Source organism: Talpa europaea (genome assembly GCF_964194135.1).
Source record: "Talpa europaea genome assembly, chromosome: 12".
Taxonomy (NCBI): Eukaryota; Metazoa; Chordata; class Mammalia; order Eulipotyphla; family Talpidae; genus Talpa; species Talpa europaea.
Window position 1 is genome coordinate 30583046 of NC_140079.1, and position 7220 is coordinate 30590265.

The following is a 7220-nucleotide window of genomic DNA, read 5'->3' on the forward strand; positions in this document are numbered from 1 at the left end:
TGTAAGAGGAAATCGAAAATCGCCGTCCAGGCCTTGCAAATATTTAGGCACAGCTGAGTTTTCTTTCTTTTCCCAAGTGGGAAGAACGCGCGCCCGGCTTTGGACCCGCCTGCAAGCTGCATTGTGTGACCTCTCTGTGGCCCAGTGGGCGAGGGCTCAGCCACTCTGTCCACTAATGTGCCCCCATCAAGGAAAATTCTGGAGTCGGCCATCCCCAATTCAATCCGTCTCCTGAGATGAGCACAGAGTGTGTCGAGCAGGCCCAGACTGGCTGCTGCGGGCCCTTTTGTAGACTGTGCCACTATAATGTGTGATGAAAGCAAAATTAAAAAAAAAAAAATAAAGAAAAAGGAAACAAAACAAGACAGCCTGCCAGCTACAACAATCCCACAATCAACAGTCACAAAAGATAGTGTTAAACTTTTTTGTTGTTGTTGTTGTACTACATGGACATTCTGGATAATAAGGAATTCTGATTCATTATTAATTTTATTAATTATATTTTCTGATATGAGTCTAGAACTTAGTGCAAAAACAAGGCACAACTAAAAAATACACAACTGAAAGGGGTGAAGAGAAGTATGTTTGTTCAATATTAACAACAAGTAGTGGTAGTGTATTTCTTAACTAGGTTTACAACTGGTGGACCACGCACCGGGCATTAACCACCCGGTGAGGATTTCACACATCCACCAAAAAAAAAAAAAAAACCACACACACAAAAACCACCACATACAATTTAACCAACATCTCCACCAGCGCTACAGGTTTCTCCTTATTCTGGTATTTAATGCAGACAATACAATGCTTCTACATGCTGTTTAGAAATGGAAGGGTGAGCCGCATTGTATCTTGAGTTTGTTAGCTATGCTTCTTTTGATGACATATATTATACAGTATATATATACATATATTTTTTTTGTTAGAGTTCTAGCCATTTTCTTTCCCAGCAGGGTCCTTGCTCAGACATTACTGCATGCTGTATATGGCGTTAGCTGTGTGTTGATCTTCTAAAAGATGATAGAGTTTACTGGTAATTGTGTAATCAGCTCCTGCCTTTTTATTTTCTTGGGTTATTTACATGTCAGAGACATTTATAAAAAGTGAAAAGAAAAAGCCAAACACTAATACCAGGCTCAGCATCTTTTCCAGGTGTGGCTCTCGGAGGCCAAGGCCACGACAGGCAGCCTGCTTCTCCATCACGCCTCGGGCATTAACAAACAGCAAGCAACTGAACCAACTAAACAGTCCATAACCACTTGCTTTAGCCCATTATGGGAATCTCTGATGCCTTTGGGACCACTGGAGAATTGAATCCTCTTGGTTTACTTTATTTAATTTCCCACCTTCGTGTGCGTGTGTATGAAAGAGAAGAAAATGCAGTTTTTAGGTAAACTTTTTTCCTCCCCTGAAGTCTGGGAACCAGAGAGGCCTCGGGGAGGGGTCCTGGATGTGATGAGGGAAAGTGGGATTGGGGGCTAAGGGAGGGGGGTTGTCTCTGACTTGACATTAAAAAGTGTTCCATGTCCCTCTTCACTTGGTGTGGTACCTCATTCTCAGGTGGGGGGTGAGGGGACAGAAACTGCCGGCTCAGGTATGAAGAGCCTGGAAGGGGGCTGCTCCTGACTCAAGCTCCTTAATGCTCTTTTGACCCCTCCTGGGGGTGTAGTGGGTGTAGTGGGATCTCACATACTTTTTCTGCAGTAGGTGCCCTGATGACAGACAGGGGTCCAGGAAACCATCTTCCTCCATCTAACAGAAGGAAGGGGAGGAGACTCACTGGGACCGCATCTCACCTCTGCTCCTTCAGAAGGTCCTGAATGAGATTGGCAGCATCCTGCTGTGTCCAAATCCCTCTCCTAGAAGCCAAACAGTGTCAAGTCTGGTTAAGGAATGGCTTTCTGGGTGGTGATTATATCTGGGAGGCAGTGTCACACAGCTGTCACCAAATAGAAAGAAACTTGAAACATGGTAGGTTGGTACTGAATAATCCCAAATGCCACCCACCAATGTTTTGGGTTCTGCCACCCCAAGTTATGTAAAAAAGTAGATTTTAATACAAACTAACATTCAAATAGTTCTAACCTCACCTGACCGATTCTGGGAATTAAGTAAGTAGCTGAAGTTTCATTGAGAGCCAGGGATGGGGAGAGAGCTGAGACACTCAGGAATTACTCTATGCACTTGTATGCCCCAGGTCAGTGCCACCTGAGAAGAGGAGGAAATGTTTGGCAAGGGGCCATTTCATTGTCAGCAGCTACTGGCAAAATTGAGAAAACGTTGAGGACTTCAAATTCCGTTGTGCTCTTCTGCCTTTCCATCCCCACCTCAGGTGCCAAGTTATCCCAAATTCTCCCCAGCTTCATGGTTCTGAACCAGCCAGCCAACAGGGTAGATCTGGGCTACATTGATGTTATTCTTGCCTTATTGCTCAGCACTCTTAAAGGCAAGGAGCTTTGGGTATCCTTAGAATGAAAGTGGGTGGGTGTGATTTACCAGCATTCCTGTGTCATGAATGTTTTCAGACAATGACCACAGGATTTGTGTGCAGATTTAGATTTACTGGAAGAATGAGCTAAACACAGTAATTTCCATATGGCTAACCTTGAACATCAAAGCACCTGCAAAGAGACATTTCTAGGATTTTCTGGAGCTGGAAAAGACGATGGCACATAATGTAAATCTGAATAAGGGCATTTGCTTTTCTATTCACTCAGGCTTCCTTAGACATTCCATCATGTCCTCCTTAGGATGACCAGTCAGTCACAACAAGCTTTGTTAAAGTTGCATTGATGAGGAAGACTTTATTTGACCTGTGTATCAACTCAGGCCCTTTGGTCTTGTGGTTCTGCAGAGCTCTGGTTATGCTAGGGCACAACTTTGTAGAATCAACTTTGCCATGGCTGGTGAACTCACCATGTACCATATGGAAGAACTACCCATCCTGCCTTAAAAGGGGTTACTGCTCATCTACTGCTTAGTGTGCTACATGAGCCCAAAACTGCTGAATTTCATTCAGTTTTTAAAGTAAGCATCCAGAAGCCCATAAGAAATGGCCTTCGAACAGATTTGGAGTTCAATTCAGGAGTTGGCCTCATTAGGAGCTTATAAGAACAATTTTCAAGAAACAAGCCTGAAAGGACCATCAGTGTTTATTAGGGTTAGTAGAGAATCATGTCTGTGGTTATTTTTCTTGATGCAAAAGGCCATTATTGATGGTCCTGATGAAAGACCATTACTAAAGGCTGGCCTGGAACTCAAATGTACTAGACCTTTTAAGACTCAGGCATAAGTCACTGTCATACTTTAGGATTCTCCCAACATCCCTGACTTTAGGATGTCCTTGGTGGGTGAAGATTTAGATTTGGCAGACCTTTTCCCATGGTAGTCTCTCATATGTAAAGAGGGAGATTGTGAGAGATGCTCAAACCTTAATCCCTAGCTAAACACTCCTGTACATTCATCTTCCTCTAACAGAATACCTGCTCACACAGTCACACAGATGCGCAACAGCTCTCAACTTTCTGTAGATAAATCTTTCCCCATCAATATTTCTACACATCGAATTCAGATGTCTAACTTGAAATGTTATGAGTACATGTCCAAGGACTATCTTCTGCTGAGTTGGAACGACAACGCTATATTCTCAATGAACCACAAATGTTTGTTTTCGTCACTATGGATGGTAATAATGATGGGGATGATGAATGACAGTTATGTTCCTCAAGCTGGAGATAAGTTAGCAAATGAATTAACACTAAAATTTGATTAAGGCTTAGTATATTTCATTAGCCTGACCCTGTCTTTATCTTATGCCTCTGAACCCTGAATTTAGGAAGGAAGCGGGCCACACTAATTAATCAGGGGAATGGTTTATTAATAGGTGAATTTGTTTGATGAAACATGTAAGAGGTGGGATCAGCAAAAAAACTTCATGATTTTGTATATTATATTGATGAAACATTGAGGTGCTTCTTCCTTTAGGAGAAAACTCTATGCAAAAAGAGGGATGCAGTGGACTTGATGGTCCCAGTTGGTGACACCACATGCCATTTCCACTACTGGCCAAATGTGTATGCACATGTCAGCCACTTACCCTTCATCGGACAGGAACATAAAAGAATCAGCACATGTGGTATCTGAGACCGCCACTAAATAATGACTCTTTGCAGCACTTTTTCCTTATTTCAAACCAAATCCCAGCACTAACTTAGTTCAGTATTTGCTTTTTGGGAATTGATTGCATAGAAGCATCATCTTTGTCATCCTATACTGTCAGGACATTATAGAGCATCAATTCTGCCCTCTCTCTGCAGTTTATTCAAAAACTTTTTCTATGAGTGCTCAACTGTATGTGCCTCCAAAGCAATACATGCAAATTAATGTCCCCATGATCTGTGAGTAACTGAAATCACCTCATTTCTGTGTCTTTATTTTTATTTTCCTGTCTCTGTACCTCCATGTTTCTCCCATTCATTCTATATCATGTGGCTAGAGCAACTAGATTTCTTTAGAAATCTCCCTAATCCCTTAGCTAAAATTTAAATCATATCTTACAATTTATATTTGATGCATTTGCTGCATAATCTTTTATTAAGGAGGTTTGCTTTGACTTTAGTTTTTTTGAATATTGATTTTACTTTCATATAAATCTCCATATAACTTAGATATCTGTTTCTGACATATTGTGAAGTATAAAAATCTCTTTCTATATGTTGTTGATCTCTAGCATTATTTGAAAACAAGTTATTCCTCTTCCAGAATATCTGACTAGAACTTTCTAGAAATGCAAATTGATTGTGACTGTAGAAATGACCTTGTACCTAGGGACTCTGATTCTGAAATTTTTGAGTACCAGCACAATATTTTGAATGTAGTAGTTTATTGTTAATTAGTAGAATTGGATTGTGGTCTGATTCAATTACTAACTAGTTGGGTTCTTTTTACTTATCTTTTATATATGATGTTATGATGGAAGATGGCTAATATTTTTCAATTTTAAAATTCAAATATCAAGTGATTTCAGATTTTATAAGATTTCTGCAAGAAAAAAAATGAAGGATACTACATTTTTGATGAGTGAAAAGTGAAGGTATTGCTATAGTTCATGCATTGTCTTGTTTCCAGAATGGCTCATAAGAAGGGAAAGTGCAAAAACATAGCTGACCTTTCTGCAAATTTTGAAGTGATTCGTTATGGAGGAATTGAGAGATGGACACTGCATAACTTAGAAAGGAGAGTTATTTAATTAAAGACTGTGGGGTGTTTTTTGACATGGGAAAGGACCTTAGCCCCAAGCTGCTGTTGACTTCAGCTCTCTATAGAATACAAGTAAAGTAAGAGAAAATAGACTGGGGAAGTAAAAGATATTGAGTGCATTCAAAATTCTCACAGTTCTTGCTAGAAATGTGTGTTTGTGTGTGTGTGTGTGTGTTTATACATGTGCATGTATGTGGGTTTGGTATTCGCTGTTGTTACTCAACTATTCTTCAGAACAGATGACATGTTTTATTCCCAAGATTTATCTTTAAAATAACAGGAGATAGTAATGAAAAGAGAGGCCTCCAGATAAGGCTTTTCATGATCTTACCATATCATCTTGATAAATGTCCTGCTCAAGGGCTTAGAAATGTTTGTGTAGGTCTCATTGGACACATTTGTGTTATGTTTCAATTCTTAGTCTGCCAAATTCCCTTGCCTTCTCATTCTGCGCCCCCACCCCCCAGACTCTGTACTTGGTTTTTAATTCATTTGTGAAGGGCATGAGAATGTAAGAAGCAGTGTGCAAAGTCCAGACTGAGAATCATGGAAGATGCATGAGCCCTGGTCCCATCCCCCAATGTTTGTGTCTGGCCACTCTCGTAACTTCAATTTCTTCTGAAGCTTCATTTGCAGAATTTATGGAAGGACCAGAAAGAGCCATCAAGCCATATGTCCTGTACACTATAAACCATAAAGGGAAGAAGAACACAAGACCATGTAGCACATATGTGGGTGAGGGGTCCTTGTCTTCTTTTGGAAGGATAAAGTGGGAAAAGAAAGAAAATAAAAAGCAATTCAAGCCAGTACCCATGTAATTCTTTTCACTTATGCACACAATTCTTCTCATTCATACCTGAACAATCAGAAAGGAAGACAAACAGGAACTAAGATGTACAGCCACAAATACTGTCTGTTAAGTATGAGATTCCTTTTCTCAATTTGTCCTAGCAATTAACAAGCCAGAAAAATTCGAATAAGATAAAATAGAGAAATAATACAAAAATTTTAAATGTATCTTGGAGACTGTATGTCTGAAAAGGGTCTACTACATGCATCAAATGTGTTTTGTGGTGTTAAAATTAAATTCTTAGAGAATAGGGGTGAAGTCCTACCTCCTTACTCAATGCTCATTATGAGTGCCTTTCATAGGTGGGCTCTTGGCAAAATGCGATCCCATTTTGCATATTAAAGGTAGCATGCAGTATTGTATGCCAGTCTCCTCTCATTTTCTTGTAGAATGGGCATAGGGAGAATGGGAACACTATGGAGCAGACAGCCAAAGAAGGCATTCTAGCCCAAACATTGTTTCCTTTGCTGTGGGATCTGCAACAGGTAATTATAATTTCCAGGGATTTAATTCCCTAATGGGTTAAAATAAATGCCAGAGAAGCTAGTTTCAAAAGGCCTCCCCAAATGCAAAATCCACTGGATCTTATGCATTCTTCCATATTTCATCTGTTTCCTAAAATATGAAAAATCCATGTTGTAAGCAGGTATTGGTGTTGGCCTGTGGAGGTATCTACATTCACCCTCAGTTTGGGAAGGACCCATTTTTCTTGGCATGAGACAAAAATTGAGAAGGCTACCATTCTCAAATCTTTGGACACCGGGATACTCTTTGATAGTATGAAAAAACAAAACAAAACAAAACTACAAACACCCTCTCAAGACAAAATATACAAACAAATCCAAATGCCCAAAATGTTCTAATAATTTCTGAAGTTTTGCAGGCTATTTCAAACTCAAAAGTGAGTTCCATGTTAAAAAAAAAAAACATGACACAAGTGCACACGTTTTCTGCCCCAAACTTTTTGTGTTGACTGACTCTTCCAGTATCTGTTCCTTACTCTGACAATTACATGTGTTTAGGTAAAGCCAGCCTATCTGTGATTTGTTTCGTAATAGTTAGGGAAACTGACTATGAAACAAATAGCTCATAGTCCACATTAAGCCAAAAA